This window comes from Carlito syrichta, unplaced genomic scaffold (assembly GCF_000164805.1).
Source record: "Carlito syrichta isolate Samal-C Ts95f unplaced genomic scaffold, Tarsius_syrichta-2.0.1 Scaffold309200, whole genome shotgun sequence".
NCBI classification, from domain to species: Eukaryota; Metazoa; Chordata; class Mammalia; order Primates; family Tarsiidae; genus Carlito; species Carlito syrichta.
The window spans coordinates 870,670-884,805 of NW_007253296.1; the positions used below are offsets into that span (position 1 = coordinate 870,670).

The following is a 14,136-nucleotide window of genomic DNA, read 5'->3' on the forward strand; positions in this document are numbered from 1 at the left end:
AGACTTGTATCCTGCTATTTTTTTTTCGTTTTTTAATTTTTTCCAATTCATAGAGTTTTATCCCAGAAACCTGGGGTCCACTGTCACTCTCAAACCTGACAGGGAACTGACAGGGACAGTAGCTTAAAGATTGACTTATCTCAGGGAATTTGCTTTTTTTTTTTTAAGTCAGAGTTGTACACTGTTGCTCAGGGCTGGAGTGCGGCAAGATCACAGCTCATTGAGGCTGCTACCTCCTGAACTCAGGCCTCCTGAATAAGCTGGGACTACAGGCACATGCCAGTATACCTGGCAATTTTTTTTTTTTTTTTTTTGCAGAGACAATATGTTGCCTAGGTTGGATTTCCATTTTTATAGCCATCAATTCCATCAGTGGAATCACAGGCACTAGCAAGCAGGCCTGTCAAATCTTCATGAGCCGCAGGACCTGATGGCACCCTGAAATCAAACTTCTGTAAACTGGGAGGCCTTGATCACCTCTGTTCCTCAATTCTGACAGATATATCAAAACTGTTGCCAATTTGTTAACCAGAGGCAACAATACAAATGGAAGATGCAACTATTCTTTCTGAGGGACCCATCTCTGATTAATCTAAGGAACAGTCATTGCCCAAGCAATTAAGGAGACTATTTTGAAAGGCAGATATCAGAAGCTAAGCAGAATGTAAGTTTCCACCCTCTATTTACTGTGTTAATCAGATCAACTCTTATGCATGGATGTTGTGCTGCTCTAAAGCACTGCTTATTTACTTGGAAGTCAGGAGGATCCAAACCCTCCCTGGGCACAGACAAATTGTAGTTTTGTAGCAGACAGTCTCAAATGGTTTCTACATCTGAATAGTTGACACCTATAAAGAAACATATTTATAGTCTAGAAGTGTGCAGTCCAGTAAGATAGCCACTAGCCACATGTGGCTATTTAAGTTGATTAAAGAGCCAGGCGCAGTGACTCAAGCCTGTAATCCCAGCACTTTGGGAGGCCGAGGCAAGAGAACTGCCTGAGCTCAGGGGTTCGAGACCAGCCTGGGCAACTTGGTGAGACCTCGACTCCACAGTAAATAAAAAACTTAGCCGGGTGTGGTAGCTTGCACCTGTAGTTCCAGCTGTTCAAAAGGCTGAGGCAGAAGGATCGCCTGAGCCCAGCAGGTTGACGCTGGAGTGGCTGTGAGCATGCCACTGCACTTCAGCCTGGGCGACAGAGTAAGACTCCAACTGAAAACAAAAAGGATTAAAATAGAATAAGGTTTAAAATTCAGTTCCTCGGTCACATTCGTCCCATTTCAAGTGCTCGGTAGTCACATGAGGCTAGTGGTCACGAACAAAAACACGTCCGCCATTACACACAGTTCTGTCGGACAGTACTGGTTCGGAGGACAACACCTTCAAATTGCAATTTTTGTAGAGATGTGGATAAGCCCGCACTTCTACATTCTGCAAAGGCATAAAGCACCTCCCTACCCACAGGCATATATGTACAGTCATTAAATGGTCTTCCTGACTTCAGCACTTCTTCCTACATAATCTAAATCTTTACACACACCTCACACTCAACATGAACCCTATTTTAACCCACCTCCCTCCTTTTCATTGATTAGGGTATGACTCTTCATGGTGGGCTTAGCTCCCATAATCCATGAAAATGCCCAGCTCCTTGTCACTAACTACAGCTTGCTCTGGAAACCTGGCTTCTGTGTAACAAACAAGCTGGAATCTGAAGAGGGATGTATCTATTTGTGCTGCTGAGTCACTGAATTGACTGAACGAAGGACTGGGGGGCGGGGAACAGAAATGAAAGCAGCACACTGTCATTTCTATTAGAGATTCTGCTATTTTTGTATTGGCATGTCCAAAATAAGTCACTAGACGAATTGATGGAACCATATAGTGTTGGGGAGATGCCTTTCCCAGGCAAGATCTGAACTAGTGCTTTCCTGAATCATATTCTGCTTTGTTTTTTCTTAGATTAATTTTGCCTAATTTTAAAGCTTTGATTCTCTTTTTATGACAGCAAAAATAAATCTCTCCAGTCTAGGCCTTTTTAGCTCTCCTAGGATTATCACTGAAATGTCTTTGATGTTACATTTTTGGGAAGCAGACAAAACTTCTAGATATTCCAGCACCCGTAGACTGACTCTGAATCCATTTGACCAGTGGACATCAGGAAGAACCATGAAAAAGCCTCAAAGCTTTTGGCTGAAGTTTTGGGGAGATGTAAACCCAAAGCGTAATTTTTACTTCCCCCACTAACCCCGCCCCGCAAACCTATGACTGATCGTTTGTTCAGCAGCTCTGAGGCCGACGATTTACCACGATGGGGAGGTCTGGTGAGTAAAGGACTGGGCATGGAGTCCCGACTCTTAGGTGTCTTGACTCACTGCAGAGCCTCGAGGAAGTCGTCTGTCCCTCCCCCGTGCCTCCCATCACCTGCCACAGGCGGAAGGGAGGGCAGGTTTGTGCTGAAAAAAAAGCCCATTGTGCATCTACTCGAGTCAAAGGTGGGCACACCTAAATTTAAAAAGACTCTCAGAATAGCAGCAGAGGAGCCCTTAGCGCCTCCATGGGCACAGGCTGCGCTTGTGGCGTTCTGAGGCTCGGGTGGACACCTGTGGTGCAGTGGTGGGCGCAGCAGAATCTCTGTCTATATCCTACACGTATCCCTCCTGAGTCTCGGCGATGCAGCTTCCCACGGCTGCCAGCAACTGCCCCTACCTGTTCAAGCAAGATCCATCCAACAGTTGCCATGAGACGTATTTCCCCTCACTCTTCCGTCCCAACTCCTGGGCTCGCCGCGTTGGAGAGGGGGTCGGGGTGGAGTGAGAGGTGGCGACTAGTCACTAGCTGCGGCCTTCGCACCTTTCTTTGTATTGTTTTCCTCGCCTTTAATCCCCTCAAATCCAGAAAGCACCCTGGGACAGCACACCCCTGCACCCCCGCCTCAACTGGGCTTGGAGATGGACGCTGAGTGGGGAAGAGAGCGGTCGTGTAGGTGTGGGAGACAAGTGAAGGGGACCCCAGAACAGAGGGGCGCCCGGGGAAAGGCGAAGCGACCATCGCGGAGGCCCGTGGCGAGCCCGGCCGCACCGCACGGCGCACTGGCCCAGCGCGCACGCGCGCCGCCGGCTGCCCCGCGTCCCCCGCCACCCCCCCCGCCCCGGGAGCGTGCGCGCGGCCCGCCCCGGGCGCGGGCGGAGGGAGAAGGAGGGGCGCGCGCGGCGCCCAGCCCGCAGAAGCCGCGAGCCGTGCAGGAGGACGGAGCCCAGCCGCCAGCCAAGCCGCGCCGGTAGGGGGCCCGCAGGCCCGGGGGGCGTCCGGGGGGCGACACTTGGCGCCGACGGGGCCCCTGGGCGCTGGCGGGACCCTGAGGCCCGCGCGACCCTTGTCTGTAGAAACTTTGTGCCGGCGCCCCCACCTGCTCCGGGCGGTTCTCGCGTCCTGGGGGCGGCGGGGGAAGAGAGGCCCGGGACCTCCGCCGCGTCCCCGCCTCTGGCCCCTGGGCCAGCACCCTCCCTCCTCCGCTGCCCACGCGCCGGCTCGGGACCCCGGCCCTTTGCACGGGCTCGTGGGCAACCTCGGCTGCTCCTCCCACTCTTGCCTCCTCCTGACCCCTCTGCTCTCCCGCCCGCCATGGCCTCCTCACCCCGCCGACGGCATCCACCCGCTGTGGAGCCGGCCGAGGCTTTTTGCATCTTCCAAAGGTTTCTGGTGCATTGCTAGAAGCAACTTGACTTTCAGCGATGCCAAGTGTCTAACTTGAGTCTTTCTCTGCGGTAGTAGATTGGTGTGCACCGAGCTAACATATGTCTTCTTTCTCCTAAGTACCCTTGCTCTCCCGAGCGAAGTTGAGTTGTTCGTGAGAGAAGGAGGTGCATGCTGTAGCCGCCCTAAGCGGATTGTATAACTATATTTTATTTAGGTGGATGTTGCCAGTGGGACCAGCCAGTGTTATGGTAACTGGGCATCCCAGAGGCAAGGAGTGACTTCACATGTAGTTATCCTGTGTAGGGTTTTGTTTTTGTTTTTGTTTCTTTTTTTTTTTTAACCACTTTGTACTTTCCATCCAGCAGGACCTCAAGGCATTTAACGTGTGTTAACTCGTTAGCTGTTCATTATAGTTTTATAAGATAGGTAGGTGGAGAACCTACCATCCCGTTTTACGGATGTGAAAACAGAGGCAAGGAGCAAACTCCGGATTCTTTACTAACCTTAAGGGAATTTGGACTAAGAGGTTTAACCCACAGCTTCTTGAACTCCTAGCCCATAAGGCCGGTCAGAAATATAATGGAATGCTGAAAGCCCTGCCCTGAGATTGTAGAGATCAGTTAAAAGTCAAAGAAACCAAGGCCTTCTGATGGCAGCTCTGCCTGGGACTTAGCTCTGCCACAAAGTTAAGTCACACTGGGCAAGTCACAGCTTCTCTCTGCTTATTTCCTTCCTGCTCTTTAAAACGAAGGGAACAAAGGTGCTGTATTCTTTGCAAAGTTGTGTGAGAGTGTCTGGAAGCTCCACTCCCTAGAGCTGCAGCTGGGTTATTGTTACCTGTGGACTCCTAAAAGCCCTCAGTCTCGGTTTCTTTGAGAAATGCAGAGAATGAGGCACCCCCATGGTAAATAACCACCTCTTCTTGGCCAAAGACACCCCAGAATTCACACTAGGGACTGGCCTGGGCCTGGGTGAGGGAAGAAGGTTGCCGGGAGGAGGTAAGAAGGAGCCCTGCACAGGCGGCTTGACACATGGGCCCTATTCCTGCCTCCAGCTCTGACTCATCTTCTGACGCTTGGGGGAGGAGAAGTAGTTGCTTGATATTTTTGGCCTTCCCCCATAAAACTGGAGACAGTTTCCTACATTCCAGGTCTTTTTAATGTCAGTGTCGGACGTGTCTATCTCGAATTCTCTGAAGTTGTTCATATTGGTTGACTGCAGGTATGAATTCTGTAATGTTCTTTAATAGATTGGCATGAATGTATAGTCATATAATAGAAAACTGGCAAGGCTTATAAGTCCAGGAAATCCTTGAAAACTTGAGCATTTTTTAAAGGGAGGCTTAGGGAGGGATTTATTTGGTGGATTCCTTTGCAACAGGGATTTTGTTTTAAGGCAAGATGGATTAAAAATGCTGCTTCCCAGTATCACAAGGAGTATGTTAACCCTCATCTGTGTAAAAATTTAAATTTTACTGATAAGGTTAAAGCCTTTTTTGAGCATCTTTCTCAAAAGTAACTGCTGTGTGTGTCTTTATCAGTTTGTGTGTATCATTTTAGACTTTTCTAAGCATTTTCATAAATGTACACAGAGATTTTTTTTTTAACTGAAATTTATTATTTTGAAATCAACTGGTCCTGGTCATAAATATTTGGCTTCTGTCCAAAACAGGTAGCATGCTTTTAAGTTCAGCCAGCTGTACAGTTTTAATAATCCTGTACAGTTTTAATAATCCTGATTATATGATGATGGCATTTGTCAGGACAATGGGCAAATGCCTCCTTTTTAAGCAATTTCAAAGTAGTCAGTCATAGGCTTTATTTTTACATACAGAAGAAAGCTTTCCTATTTAAAAAAATATATCCAGGACTACTAGTGTATTGTCTTGTCTTTGCTTCTAAAGAGGCATCAAAGGGAGTGGAAGGCAGGGAGAGTTGCTAAAGCAACAGTGGCCTGGGTGTAAACTTACAGAGCTAACATTTAAAGTGGTAGCTTTATTATTTAAGAAACCTTCACTGGAGTGAAGACAAAGAAAGGAAAGGAAAGTGTTAAAGTGTGCATTGTTCAAATCAGTAATTTCAGGCAGTAGGTGAGTTAAAACAAAATTCATGTTAGGAACTTACGGACTTATGTATTAAACATTTGCTGAGGACTTTACCATGCTAAAGGCATCTGCTGAATACTGGGGAAAAGGCAAATAAGGTTGGTCCCTGACCTTAGGAAGCTGATAAGCCTATCAGTGACATTCAGAGAGGATGGGCCAGAATTGTAATGATTCTTAATTTCTGGAAATCAACATTACATTGCACTTATGCAACTTTTTATTTTTTTTAGTTTTATTTTTTTATTTTTTTTAGTTGGAGTCTCACTCTGTCGCCCAGACAGGAGTGCAGTAGCCGTTCCCGGCCACCGCAGCCTCGACCTGCTGGGCTCCGGCGATCCTTCCGCCTCAGCCTTCCAAGTAGCTGGAACTACAGGCACGCACCACCATGCCCGGCTGATTTTTTGATTTATTGTAGAGATGAGGTCTCGCCAAGTTGCCCAGGTGGGTCTCGAACCCGCAGGCTCAGGCAATCCACTCACCTCAGCCTCCCAAGGCACGGGATTACAGGCTGAGCTACCGAGCCCGGTTTATGCAACTTTTTAAATTGTGAACTGTAACATGCAAAGAAGGGCCTAAAATGAATGGATAACTTGATTGAATTACTTCAAAGAAAACCCAAATGTGAAACTAAAATTCCCCTCCTCTTTCCCAAGAAAAATCTCTCTCCCCTCCCAGTTGGATAGCCAGAAACTGCCCTGGCTTTTCTGGAAATCACTTGCTTCTTTTCTATATTTTTACCCCCTACATAGAAATATCTGTTTTACTTTACTTGTTTTCACCTCTATGCAAATGACATCAAAGTTGGTATACTTTTGTGTCCTTCCTCCTTTTGGTCAACATCATGTATACACACAACCATAATTTTTTTGTTTGTTTAAATTCCTGCAGCATGCTGGGTTTTTTTTCTTTATTTTAAAGATGTGGGGTACAATTCAGGGTTAGCTATACAAATGTTCATTATGCAGGTACCCTTGTTGATGAGAGCATGCTGTTTTTTAAGACGCATCCATGTTGTTGCTTGTGACTGTAGTTACCTCGCTTTTGTATGAACATACCACAGATTATTATCTGTCCACTGTTGATGGACATCTGAGTTGTTTCTAGTCTGGGGCAATTATGAGCAGTCCTGGGTCAGGTGTGTGTCTTCAGCTTTACTAGTTGATGCCTGTTTTCCAAAGTGGTTGTACCAATTTACATTCCTTCAGTGGTTGTCAGCCTTGAATTTATAATCCACTGTGTTTGCTGTTTAACCACAATAGGCTTGGGTATTTCATGAATGAGTGAATGAATGTCATTTAGGTAGTCTAATCCCTGGCCCACCATGTACCAGTGTATTTTTGTTTAGTTACTTGGTTTGGACTAATAGACCACCCAAAAATCAGAAATGGTATTCCATGGTGGTTAGTTGACAAATATCTAATAGAATCCTTCCACTAATCTTTTTTTTTTTTTTTAAGAGAAAAATAGTCATAGGAAAATTTAAATATGCAAAATGGAGCACTAAAAATAAGAGTGCCAACTACCTGGAAGTCTAAAGCTCTTGAATGAATCCTACCTCTGGTGAATGCTTCCATTGCACCCAGCCCTAAATGTGTAGGGCAGTCAGTGTGTGATATGTGTGCAGGAACCCAGGCCTGTCCTTGTTACTGCCCCCATCTCCCCCCCACCCCACCCCAGGACAGGACTCATACACTTGGGTGCATGTGCACATTCCCTAACAGGCACTGAGCACAGACCCTGGCCCCTGCTCCTTGGCAGTTCCAAAGTAACCACTACCTCTTTGCTACAGGAATAAGTGACTTTTTTATAGTCTTTAAAAGGTATTTTTCTCTAGATTTTCCTTTGAGAAAGTAGAAGCAGTTTATAGCTGGTTTTTGGTTTTTGTTTTTTTTTAAGAGACGAGGGTTTACTATGTTGCCCAGGTTGGACTTGAACTCCTCTGGGCTCAAGCAGTTCTTTCTCCTCAGCCTCCTGAGTAGCTGGGATTATAGGCGTGCCACTGCTTCCAGCTTAGAGCTAGGATTGATATAGTGAATTCCTGCTTCCTGAACAGACAGTTGCTAGGTTAACTTTGATTACCTGTGTTTAGTTTTGCCAGCTGGATTTAAATCTAGCTGGGGTGTATGTGTATGTGTATGTCAAAGAGAGAGGACAGTTATTAAATTCAGGCGTTTACTGAGTACTTACTATGTGCCTGGTATTATGTGTTAACAGTGTGTTTCTGTTCTTAGAGCAGAATGTCCTTCAGTTCTGTAGGTTTACAAAATACCCTCAGGGGATCCTTTTTATTAGCTGGAGAGATGATGGAAGAACTAGCCCGAAGAATATGAGATTAGCCTTTCCTTTTTGTTTTTTTCTGTAAGGCATCTTGGAAAATGGCTAAATTACTCTATTTGTAGTCTCTATTTACATAAGACACAGATACTTTGTTGCTTATTATAGTAAATATTTTTTCAGATTCTCTAAAATAATCATAATTTAAGAAACCATGTGCGTATAAATGAGAAGTTTTTGAGAAATGACACCCACAAGAGAATGATGAACAGTAGAGTCAGAACCTTGAGTGTGTTCAAAGACCCATTCAGGGAAGAACTCCATTTCCCAGCTGCCTCCAGGCCAAGGGCTGAGGCCAGGGCCATGCTTGACTCACCTTGGCATTTCCTACTGGTGGCTCTTATACTCAGATCCACCACAGGCCCAGTATGGTCAGCTTTTCCACATACCCCTATCCCCCCACCTTGAGGTCTCAGCGGACAGACAGGTTCTTTAGGAATTCATATGCAACTGCCGGGCTTCTGCCTTTGTCCCAGAATGATTTCAGCATCAATGGCCTATGGCATATTTTCTTGACTCCCCCATAGGTCTTTGAGTTTGTGGGTACGTATGAAAAAACTCTTTAATAAGAGCATGACGCTTCTGTTGACCAATAAACGTTATGTAGCAGAGAGCCTAGAATCACCTGCCTTCCCTACCTGGAAGAGTAACCATGAGGCGAATGTGCTTGAAATTTTAAGGAAACACTGGTGAAAATAAAACCTATAGCCAGGCATGGTGGCACACGCCTGTGGTTCTAGCTCCTTGGAATACTGAGGCAGAAGGATTGCCTGAGTCCAGCAGGTCGAGGCTGTGGTGGCAATGAGTGTGCCACTGCACTCCAGTCTGGGTGGCAGAGTGAGACTACAACTCAAAATAAATGAAAAGAAAATCTAGACGAGTATTGTCTGCATATGAGTTACATATAAATTTGAAGCCATGATTTATAATTAAGAATGTTGCAGCCTGGCACAGTAGCTCATGCCTATAATCCTAGCACATTGGGAGACCAAGGCAGGTGGATCGCTTGAGCTCAAGAGTTCAAGAAATACCTGGGCAACTTAGTGAGACACATCTCTACCAAGAAAAAAAAAAACACTTGGTCAGGCATAGTGACATATACCTGTAGTACCAGTATTCAGGAGCTAAGGTGGGAGGATCACCTGAGCCCACGGGTTTGAGCCATGATCACACCACTGCACTCCAGCCTGGGCGACAGAGCAAGACCCTGTTTCAAAAAAAAAAAATTTTTTTTTTTTTTGCCAATCCAGCCCTTGTGCCATGCTGTTATTCTTGCCATGTTTTCTTACCAAATTGACTTGTTATTTCTGGCTCCCGTGTAAAGTGCTAGAGAGGGGGCTTGGACTGATAGCCATTTGTTGTACTTAATATTCTTTCTTTTTTGTGTGTGTTGGAGTCTCACTCTGTTGCCCAGGCTGGAGTGCAGCGGCACACTCCCGGCCACCGCAGCCTCGGCCTGCTGGGCTCACATGATCCTTCTGCCTCAGTCTTCCAAGTAGCTGGAACTACAGGCATGTGCCACCATGCCTGGCTGATTTTTTTTTTTTTTTTTGTAGAGATGAAGCCTTGCCAAGTTGCCCAGGCTGGTCTTGAGCCTGCGGGCTCAGGGAATCCTCTTACCTCGGCCTCCCAAAGTGCTAGGATTACGGGCTTGAGCCACCGTGCCCAACCTGAAAAATATTTCTTATTTTTAGGAATTGAAGTCATGTAGAAAATTACAGAGAGCAAATTAGTCAGTATCATTACTCACCACTCAAAAACCTTGGTCATACTGACTTTATCTCTCTTTTCTTTTATTAAAAAAAAAGTAAGCTTTATAAATTCAAAGCTTCCTTGGGCCCCTTCTCATTTTTCTCCATTGAGGTAACCACTCCCATGATTTTGGTAAGATTTCCTTCCAACTTTATTTTCTTATTTATTTTTTTGAATGAAGTCTCACTCTGTTGCCTAAGCTGAAGTACAGTGGCACAATCATGGCTCACTGCAGTCTAGTCTTCCTGGCACCACCACATCAGGCTAACTTTTTAATTTTTTTATAGAGACAAAAGTTAAAGGTTGTATATCATTTCACATGATGCTTCTTTTCTTTTTTCTTTTAAGTTGGAGTCTCACTCTGTCACCCACGCTGGAGTGCAGTGGTGTGATCACAGCTCACCACAGCCTCGCTTCCTGGGCTCAAGGGATCCTTCCACCCCAGTTTTCCAAGTAGTTAGGACTACAGGTGTGTGGCACCAAGCCCAGCTAATTTTTTATAGAGATGAAGTCTACCGTGTTGCCTAGGCTGGTCTCAAACTCCATTGCTCAAGCAATTCTCCCGTCTTGGTCTCCCAAAGTGTTGGGATTACAGGCGTGAGCCACCGTACCATGTCTGATGTTTCTTGTTAATAAAAGTTGAAGAAGTATTCAGTGTTTTATAGGACGTCAATTACTTGGTATAAACTTTCAGCCAGGTTGGAGTGCAGTAGCCAATGCCTGTAATTCTAGCACTTTGGGAGACTGAGAAGGAAGGTCACTTGAGACCAGGAGTTTGAGACCAGCCTAGGCAATCGTGAGACCCTGTTTCTCCCTCCCCTCCCCCCAAAAAACCTTCTAACCAAAGATGATCCAAAATGGAAGTGAAATGGAACTTGTTTTGTGCTGGATTATAGCTTAGATCCAAATGATGTACTGAATTATTTTATTTGAAAATAGTATTTTTTTAAAAATAAATTACATTTATGAAGTTCCTTATTCCATTTAGCCTCCTAGAAATACAAATATTTATATTTTTCACATCAGCCCACCCTTAATAATATTATTTTTAGATTTCTTCTAGAAAGATACTTGCTAGAAATATATATTCCCAGGCCTTCACCTCCAGAAATTCTGATTAATTAGGTCTGGACTGGCCTAGGATTCTGCATTTTGCCAGGCAACCCAGGTGTGATTTTCATGTAGGACTGCTTAAGACCACATTTTGGAAAATAATCTTAATAATCTTTACCATAGCATGATGGTGTTATAGCTTATTCATTTCAACCAAGGGTTAGCAAACTTTTTTTTGGTAAAGGGCCAGATAGTCAATATTTTAGCTTTGAGGGCCATATGGTTTCTGTTGCAAGTATCCAACTCTGCTGCTGCAGCAGGAAAACAGCAATAGTTAATATATAACACACGAGTGTGGTGGCTGTGTTTCAGCACAACTTTATTCACAAATTTTGCTTCATTTAATTTTTATGTGCCATGAAATACTGTTCTTCTCTTGGTTTCTTTTTCCACCACTCAAAAAATGTATAAACAACTCTAGCTCACAGGCAGCACAAACACAAGTGGTGGGCAAGATAAGGCCCTGCCAGCCATAGTTGGGCAACTTCTCACTCGAACAAAATTAGAGTGAAGCTCAGGGGCCCTTGCATTTTCTGATAGAGTGTGACTGGTAACTTAATGATGTTTTGTTTTATTTATTTATTTTTTGAGTCGGAATCTCTCTTTGTTGCCCAGACTGGAGGGCAGCGGCACTCCCAAGGCCACCGCAGCCTTGACTTGCTGGGCTCAGGCAAATCCTTCTATCTGGCCTTTCAAGCAGCTGGAACTACAGGCAGATGCCACCATGCCCGACTAATTTTTCTTGATTTATTATAGAGATGAAGTCTCGCCAAGTTGCCCACTGCTCAGGCAATCCTCTCACCTCAGCCTCCCAAAGTGCTGGGACTACAGGCGTAGAGCTACCATGTCTGGCCCTTAATGATGTTTTAACAGTAATATAGTCTTCTAAAGGAAACTTTATATATTATTGTATTTTAAGACAGTATTTTTTCAGGAGGTAAGTAAAGCCAAGGGAATAACTTCAGGACCTTCTGCCTTTTGACTCCTGTTCAGCTGAAGACTTGATTCGTCATTTTGCTGTAGCATAACTGAGCCTCCCACTTGCCCTCAAATGCAGTAGGCCTGCTGCCTGTCATCGTGGAAGGGGGCATTCAGCTTCGGCAGGTTCCCTCCATCCAGCGGAAGCAAGAGACTTGATTGTTTATCTCATACTGCTCAGAAGCACTGGGTAATTAATTATAGATGCCTTTGATTTACAAAGAAAAATGAGAAATTAATTTATCACTATTAAGCCGGCCTCGGTGACTCAGCCTGTAATCCTAGCACTTTGGGAGGCTGAGGTGAGTGGAATTGCCTGAGCTCGCGGGTTCGTGACCCACCTGGGCAACTTGGCGAGACTTCATCTCTACAATAAATAAAACAAAAAAAGTCAGCTGGGCGTGGTAGTGCGTGCCTGTGATTCCGGCTACTTGAAAGGCTGAGGCGGAAGGATCGCCGGAGCCCAGCAGGTCAAGGCTGCAGTGACCAGGAGCGGCCATTGCACTCCAGTCTGGGTGACAGAGTGAGACTCCAACTCAAAAAAAATAAATTTATCACTGTTTTATAAATATAATCAATTTGGTATAAAATCATTTAAAAATGTGGACTTGGCCGGGCTCGGTGGCTCAGCCTGTAATCCCACGCCTTTGGGAGGCTGAGGTGAGTGGATTGCCTGAGCCTGCGGGTTCGAGACCTGCCTGGGCAGCGAGACCTCATCTCTACAATAAATCAAAAAATCAGCCGGGCGTGGTAGCGCATGCCTATAATTCCAGCTACTTGGAAGGCTGAGGCGGAAGGATCGCCGGAGCCCAGCAGGTTGAGGCTGTGATGGCCGGGAGCTGCCACTGCACTCCAGTCTGGGTGACAGAGAGACTCCAACTCAAAAAAATAAAAAATAAAAAAAATAAAAATGTGGACTTGGACCAGGTATTTGATAACAGAGTCCTTGTAGGGTACAGGTTGACACACATTGCCGGAGTTTTAAGGATTTTGATACCTCCAATGAGACATCAAAGGGTAGATGATCAAAGGGTGATTAACTACTGAGCACTTAGTCCTGTTAACTTTATTCTAATTTATTAGTTAGTTCTTTGTCTTCCTTAAAGTAATAGTAAGTTTTTAAGGACTGAGATCTTATTGATGAAGAGACCTGCGTTTTCTGAGATCGCATGGTCCCGCTTCTCAGTACCATCTTTGACAACTTTGAGGCAAACTCATATCTACCTGACTTTTGTTGCTGATGTGTGATTTTTTAAAAAAGTATTTTGCCTTTAAATGTTTAAACTTTTACTATTATTATTATTTTTGAGTTGAGGTGTCACTCTGGCGCCCAGGCTGGAGTGCAGTGACACGATCACAGCTCACCACAGCCTCAACACCCTGGGCTCAGGTGATTCTTCCACCTTAGCCTCCCAAGTAGATGGAACTACAGGTGCACGCCACCATGCCTGGCTAATTATTGTGTATATAAGCTGTTGCTCACATTGGTTTCTAGTTATCACTAAACAAGTTTAAATATAATTGTGGACTTATGCAAGCACTTTCTTGGTTTAGTTTTACCAGATTTTTTTTTTTAACATCCAAAGACCATCTCATACCACCAGCAGTTTAGGATTTTTAGGGATTAATATCCAGACTGTGACTGTAAAGCAACCTGATCTGATGTTACGATGTTCCTTAATTCCTTTCTCTTACAGTTTTAATTTTTACCCTCCTCAGTGAAATGTACATTTTGGTAGTCTTTGGATGGGTTGATCTGTTGTGGTCAGATTGTATGACTAATCAACAAATGAACAACTCAGGGAAGGAGGGTTCTGGTCCCAATGGGGTTACTGATTTTCTGTGTAGAGTCTGGGAAAGCATCTTAACCTCCATTTACCTCTGATTCCTCATCTGGGAACTGCAACACCAGAATGATACTGATCTGCGATAGACGTGGCTTGAACAGGACAGGAACTTGAGTATGCTTTAGCAGGTCAATGGGACAGAATGAGGCAGATTAATGAGAGCAGTACTTCTTGCACTTTATTTATTTAATGGGTTTAATCTCTAGTTTGCATTTTTTTTTTTTGTGAGTTGAAGTCTCACTCTGTCACCCACCACAGCCTCGACCTGCTGGGCTCCCGCGATCCTTCCGCCTCAGCCTTCCAAGTAGC

General features: G+C 44.9%; 1 protein-coding gene across 2 annotated transcripts in view; it reads left to right on the plus strand.

Annotated features, from left to right (window-relative positions):
* The first annotated feature begins 3,178 nt into the window (after positions 1-3,178).
* The window catches only part of DUSP14 (dual specificity phosphatase 14), a 21,742-nt gene continuing 10,784 nt past the window's right edge, over positions 3,179-14,136 (plus strand). Inside the window, exon 1 of one of the 2 annotated variants that reach the window (XM_008066955.2) lies at positions 3,179-3,280. The gene's annotated coding sequence lies outside the window, so the exon portion shown is untranslated. Of the gene's footprint in view, positions 3,281-4,765; positions 4,921-14,136 lie in introns of those variants that run through there. The other variant, XM_008066956.1, reaches the window with a different exon arrangement.